The following is a 7,541-nucleotide window of genomic DNA, read 5'->3' on the forward strand; positions in this document are numbered from 1 at the left end:
CGCCATGCCCCCCCAGGAAGCTCCTCCTCTCCCGCCAGAACCCCCGAAAAGGAGAACCACAAAGTTCTGGCTATTTCTTCCTCTTTGTCACAGGTGGCTCTTTCTCCTGGAGCACAGCCCTTCAGCCCGGCGGCCCTTTATACTGGCCATCTCTCCACTGTCTCTAATACAATTTTAATCTCTTTCCCCTGGACCTTTCCCTACAATCAGTCTTCTTACCAGATACCCTTTGTCTCCGTTATTGTCCCTCCCAAACCGTAGCCAGCTGCTGTAAGACCAGGCCTTCCCCATGTGTCATGTCCCCTCCTGGAGACAGTAGCAGCCTCTGTTGTAGCCACTGACAGTGGCCTGTGCCCAGAGAAATGATTGCTGGTCCTCGGAGTCTTCTTCCAACTGTTTGCAGCATCAGATACTGACTGCACATCCCGTCTTGAAAAGCGCCTTTTCTGTATTTTCGTAATCCTTTCTGACACCTAAACGAACGGATCGCTTGTCAGCCTCCTCTCTTTTTTCTACACTCCCTTCCTTTAATGTGTTGTTGTTGTGTTCATTTGTGTGTTTGAGAACAACTTGCAAGGTGTCTGGTCTCTCCTTCCACCTTGTGGGTTCTAGGGATGGAGGACCATCAGACTGGGTAGTAAGAGCCCTTACTGGCTGAGTCATCCTGAGGGGCCTACACTTTCCTAGTTTAAGGAAACCTGCCTTCCCAGCACAAACATCAAAGATGCTCCCTCTACTTTAGCAATCACCTGGGTATTTCTCCACTGATATTCTGTGGTCTTGCATAGTGAACCAAAACTACTGAGTTCATAGTATGTGCTGTCTTGGCTCCTGGGAAACAAAGAATGAGTAAAATGAAAACCCCTACTTTGAAATTAACAAGTCCCAGGTTTCCACCTAGAACCCACCCCTTCTGAACCCACTCCTTCTTAAAATAATATAATCCCTATGAGTCTGTGTCCTGCAGCAGCTACAACATGTATTCTGGATATAAGTGATGTAACAACTCTGGGGATACGAGACCAAAGAGAGTTGATGGTTGGTTGTGTCTACTGACATAGACATCCTATCTTGATGGGTAGAGGACTCTTCCTCCCTGTGAGCCAGGTCTGGGTCTTTCTGTACCTCTAGCGTTGTACTACTGTGTCTCACTGACTGGAGTCCTCCAAGTTTAAGTTATGACAATGTAATGCACAGGGAAATAAATCTTCCACCATACTGCATACAAAGCATTCCAAAGCCAAATGGAGCATATTGAAGAATAACTCCCTGGTTTGGATTACCATTGGTACAAACACCCTTTAATTAGTGGAGGACTGAAAGTTAGTCGGATTAGAGGCAGCAAAGACCAGAAGGGACTCCTGGGTCTGAACCTGCTATTCTCTTGAGAAAAGAATGGCCCGTTCTCTTTTCCAACTCCCTACAGTTTCATCCTTTATCTCAGAAAGCCAGATGTGTATCTCGTCTGTGAAAGGCACGCATCTGGTCATTTAAATGTAAGGCAATGCCACAAATCTGTTGTAAATCCAGTGGAAGAGTCACCTTCCTGTGTCATGCACACCCTATGTGCATACCTACGACATCCTTATGACCAATAACAGAACAAAGTAAACTTAATGCTAACATCTTAAACCTGTTTGGTTTAATCCTTATAAAGTAAGTATATATAAAGCAGGTGTGGTGGCACACACACAGGCCAGCCTGATCTACATAGTGAGCCCTGCCTCCATAAATAAATAAAGAGGGGCTGGAGTGATGGCTCAGCAGTTAAGAGCACTGACTGCTCTTCCAAAGGTCCTGAGTTCAAATCCCAGCAAACACATGGTAGCTCACAGCCATCCGTACTGAGATCTGATACCCTTTTCTGATGTGTCTGAAGACAGCTACAGTGTACTTACATTTAATAATAAATAAATCTTTAAAAAGAAAGAAAGAAAGAAAGAAAGAAAGAAAGAAAGAAAGAAAGAAAGATGGAGCTCAGTGATAAAGGGTGTCTCATGAGTATTCATGCATTTGCTGCTATCCAGCATTGCATGCACACACACACTCATGCATGCACACACGCACACAGGCACATAGTCTTCAGTCCTTCTCATCTCTCACTATACAAGGCTAACTCAGAACCAAATGAGCCAGCCTTCACCACATGCTTTCCTCACTGCACAGCCATGCCTTTCCCCGTGCTGGACCAGCTTAGTCCAAAGCCACTAGAGCTCTCTTCCTGGATTTCTCAGAACACTGCCTGCTGGGAAAGTTGAGTTCCCATTCCTAGGACCTTTCGAGGCTTTCTCCAAATCACTCATGTCCTTGGGGCCACTCACTTAGAAGGTGGGCGAATGTGGGCCTGACCTGGGCTAAGTCATCTGCTTAAGCTGGTGATAAGAAGGGAAGGGGGGAGTCATGGCATGGAGACCTAGCTCAAGTTTAAAGTCACCAAGACTCTTAAGACAGCAGGACCAGGAAGTCTGAGGGCCACTCCTTCAAGGAAGAGGAGAACCCTGCAGCAGTAAAGATGTGTAGGAGAGATTTAGAATGAGCAGAACAAGTTACAGACCCCTAATCCATGAAGAAAGTCTTTGTGGCTCCTGGAATAGGAAGGGCCTATCTTACACAGTGCTACTGGCTAACCTGTGCAAGCAGATTTGTGTGGCAACACTGCACTTACAAGGACCAGCTGTTCAAACACCTCCATGCTAACTGTGCTTGTTCCCTTCACAGCCCCCTGCTTTGGCAAGCCACTTTGTCAAACCTATTTGTCTTCAGCCCCGACCCCCTCGTTTACCATAACCACTTTGCTTACTCCTGGTGAGACCCAGCTGTCATCTGGTACATCACATCTGTGACATTCTTCCCCAGTGTTACAAATTTCCTCTTCCCGAAACTACTGCACAGCTTATAGAATGTTTTTATTTTCCTCCCGACTCTCAAACTGCTGTTGCAAAACGGAATGCCTGATGATAGTTCGTGAAGCTAACTATCAGTTTATTAAGCCCTTGCCGGAGCTGTGGTTGAGTTGTTTTTCAGTCACAGTTTAGAAACAAAAGCATACTGTAATTTTATGGGGATTAAGCCAAATGGATTGAACTTAATTAGCATAAGGCTAACCTTCTGTCATGGACAGAGTATACTCAATATCTTGATCCTACACAGTGATCCCTAGGAAGAATCATGGCTGACATCTATAATGAATGCACTGTGTTCAAATTGCCACGTGAGTGCCTTCCCTGGGTTACACACCTATGTAGTTCTATGAGCTAAAAGCAGAAAGTTCTCGAGACCTGAGGTGGGCTATGGAGCTTCTCTGCACACAAAGAACAGCACTGCTGTGCAAAGTCTCCTTGTCCATCTGTGGCTTTGCATGGCACTGGCTTTGGATGGCCATCTCACTAAATGGGTTCTGTTCGGTCAGCCTGTGCTAGAAAGCATTGCTCACTTTCTTTACTGATCCCACCCACCTACAAACAACAAATGCACTAATCAATAGCCTGGCCGTTCTACTTCAAACTATGCTTGCAACCTATCTGCTCTGTCTTCTGCCACACCCCACCCATGCTACCATATCGCCTCCATAAAAATCTACATTAGTCCCGAAAGGCTTTCTTTATCCACTTTGCTCCACTCAAATCCATTTGTTTCCTTGGTGGCGCTGGGGAATCTCAGGCTCTCTTATACTGTAGGTAAGCATCCCATCAACTGGGATCACAGTCCAAGACGGAGTGCATCCAGAGTGTGTCCATGTTCTCAAAACACAAAACTCCCAAAGGCAAGGATTAGCATCTGTCTTCCCAGCACACGAATCAAGTCATTGTTATTAAAAGGTGAGTGTGTAAAAAAGGACAACACCTTCCAGTTTTCTGTTATCACCGAAGTTTTCAGGAATAAATGTGGTTACCATGCAGAAGACAGCAGAAGATGGATAGCCATAAGGCAACACCCCTGTGATGGAGAGCGGCATAAGACAATGCAGGTTATCTCTCTCATCAGAAATACCTGGGCCCAGAATTTTCCAGGATTTGAGAATATCTGCATACATATAATCATATCTTAAAGACAGGATTCATTGACTTTTCATATATATCTTATCTGCGTAGCTGAGTGTAATTTTACACACCACTCTTAGTGTGTGTGCAGTCCATCCCAGGTGTGAAATTTTCCACCTGTGGCATATTGATGCTCAAAAATGTATTTTCCTTTTTTAGAACAAGATTTTGCTCGACCTGTAGAGTGAGTGAGTGATTAAATGAGTGAGTGAGTGAGTCTGAGACAGAGTCTCACTATGTAGCCCAGGCTGGCCTGGAACTCACAGAGATTCCTCCTTCGAGTTGGGATTAAAGACATGTGGTGCCATGCCGGACAACCTGAGAACCTCATCACATCCCCTCAAGTCACACACCTGTATCATTTTTTTCTTATTGCCTCTTTGGCTTTACTTAGTTTAGTAATTCATACCTGAATATCTGTACACTAACGTCTACCCTTGCCTTTCTTCCTTTTTTTTTTTTTTCTTTATTTGAAGACAGGGTTTATTTCAAGGCAGTGTTAGTTCTGGCTGTCCTGGAACTTACTGTGTAGACCAGCCTGGCCTGGAACTCATAGAGATCCGCCTGCCTCTGCCTCCTGAGTGCTGGGATTAAAGGAGTGCATCGCTACCGCCTGGCTTACTTTTTTTTTTTTTACCCTTCCCTTTACAATGTTTAACCACAGTTCCCCCATTGTTTTCTGGGCAGATTCTCATAAAAATGTCTTTCATGCCAGAGTTTTTTCACTGGGCTCCCAGGACTTTGGTTTTCCCTAGAAGCCATCCTGTTCAGAAACACACCAGACAAACGCTTATTTTCTTTCTGTCCTTATACATTTGTTTATCTACTTTTTGTGTTTATGTGTGGGCATGCTCTGCCTCAGTGGCACACGTGCTAAGGGCAGAGGACAGTCTACTGAAATTTGTTTTCTCTTCCCACTATGTGGGTTTGAGGGATCAAATTCAGGCCATTAGGCTTGGCTGCAAGCATCCTTACTCAGTGAGCCATCTTTCAAGCCTAAAGATTTGCTTCCTTTCTTTGGAGGGAACAGGTTTCACAGGGAGTGGGTTTTTTGCTTTGTTTTTAAATATGGATTCCTATCTGGTTGTCTCTTGTCTCCTAGTGTAAGCTCTATACTTCAGTTCTAAATTCATTAGGAAGTGGGAACAGGAATACTGAATCCATCATTCCTGCTTATTGACTTGCTGAATACTTAGAAAGTAAGACTTTATAACATTTCCTTATATTAGCATGCATGCACACACATGCTCAGTTGGCTGCATTGCTTTGGGACCGGGAGTGGCATGGTCCAGCATGGCAGAAGTACCAGAACTGCTCATCTCCAGGCCAGAAGGAGAGAAAAGCCAGAGTGCCACAATCCTTTTCAACCGCATGTCCCCAGAGCCTGAAAGTCTTCCTATTGGGCCCTACCTCTTACAATTTCCACCACCTCTCTTTTTTCAAATTTTCTTTCACTTCTTTTTTTTTTAAAGATTTATTTATTTATTTATTATATGTAAGTACACCGTAGCTGTCTTCAGACACACCAGAAGAGGCCGTCAGATCTCATTACGGATGGTTGTGAGCCACCATGTGGTTGCTGGGATTTGAACTCACGACCTTCGGAAGAGCAGTCGGTGCTCCTACCCGCTGAGCCATCTCACCAGTCACTTCTTCTTTTTTTGAGACAGATTTCTCTATGTAGCCTTGGCTGTCCTAGAACTCGATCTGTAGACCAGGCTGGATTTGAACTCAGAAATCCTCCTGCCTCTGCCTGGGAGTACAGGGTTTAAAGGCCTGTGCCACTACCTACCCCACCCCTCAACAGCACCGCCTCTCAACAGTTTTTTTGGTGTTTGTTTTTCTTTTTGTTTTTCAGTGTTGGGATTTGAGCCCAGAGCTTTCTATTCCAGGGGCAAAGCTACACCACTGAGCTACACTCCCAGCACAATCTGTTGCTTTTATGGGTAGGACTCTGGGGATTTTAATGACTTCCTTGGTTCACTGACGTCGTTAAGCACATGTATGTTTAACTATCTTGTCTTTGAGCGGTGAGAGTCGCCTACAGCTTTCGCTTTCAGCTGTCGAGTCCTGGGTATCTTTATATATGATTACATGTACATTCCACACTCACGGATATAAAAGTATCTGAGTCAGTCGTAAGCATCATTAGACTCCACATTTACAGTGTACATTGCTCACACTACCCATCAGCCATTTCTTTAATATATCCTGATGTCATGTAGAGAATGAAATGTAAAAAAAACTCTTCCCCCTGCACCGACCCTCGTCCCCAGCCAAGGCTTCTATGTAGCCTTGGTTGTCCTGGAACTAGTTCTGTAGACCAGGCTAGTCTTAAACTTATAGAGATCCATCTGCCCCTGCCCCTGCCCCTGCCCCTGCCCTGCCTCTGCCTCCCAAGTTCTGGTTTTAAAGGCTTGAGCCACCAGACTTGAAATGTCAAAGTCTATGCTTAGGTCCCTTGGTCATTGTTTCTTGGACCTTCAATAAGAAAGGTAGGGGTTTTTATTTATTTTTATATTGGTTCTGGAGGCCAAACCCAGGGCCACACTCATGCTGAGCTGTGTGCTCTAACTCAGAAGTATAACCCTGGGCTCTGGAAGCTAGAACCTTTAGAAGACATAAGGACCTCCACAAGGTCCAACTGAGACTTCCATTTACAATGTAGGAGCACGAGATAGCTGTGATTTTCTCTCCATTCAGAGAGCCCTCACGTCCCTTTGTTGCTCTAGCAACACAGGATTGAGCCTGAGGTTTCATGCATGCTGGGCAATTACAGCCCCAACCCTCACTTTTTATTTTTTAAAGATTTATTTATTTATTTTATGTATATAAGTACGTTGCCGATAACTTCCAGACACACCAGAAGAGGACATTGGATCCTACTACAGATGGTTGTGAGCCACCATGTGGTCGCTTGGAATTGAACTCAGGACCTCTAGGAAGAGCAGTCAGTGCTCTTAACTGCTGAGCCATCTCTCTAACCCCTTCACTTTGGTTTTTGACCTTAGCTTTTCACTTTTTTGTTTGTTTGCTTGTTTTTTGTTTTGTTTTGTTTTGTTTTGTTTTTTTGAGACAGGGTTCCTCTGTGTAGCCCTGGCTGTCCTGGAATTCACTCTGTAGACCAGGCTAGCCTCGAACTCAGAAATCTGCCTGCCTCTGCTTCCCAAGTGCTGGGATTAAAGGCATGTGCCACCACTACCTGGCATACTTTTTTTTTAGATTAAGATAATTTTTTTGAATGTTTTGCCTGTATGTATGTATGTGCTCCGTGTGTGCCTGGTGACCACGATGCCAAAAGGCAGTACCAGATCCCCTGGGACTGGAGTTACCAATGGTTGTGAGTCATGATGTGGGGCCTCTCCAGGAGCAGTACTTTTAATTGCTGAGCCATCTCTCAAGCTCACTTAACCTTCAGGATTTTTTTTGTTGTTGTTGTTTTTGTTTTTTTCGAGGCAGGGTTTCTCTTAGTAGCCTTGGCTGAACCCCCCCCTGCTCCCA

This window comes from Mastomys coucha, unplaced genomic scaffold, assembly GCF_008632895.1.
Source record: "Mastomys coucha isolate ucsf_1 unplaced genomic scaffold, UCSF_Mcou_1 pScaffold23, whole genome shotgun sequence".
In the NCBI taxonomy this organism is placed as follows: domain Eukaryota; kingdom Metazoa; phylum Chordata; class Mammalia; order Rodentia; family Muridae; genus Mastomys; species Mastomys coucha.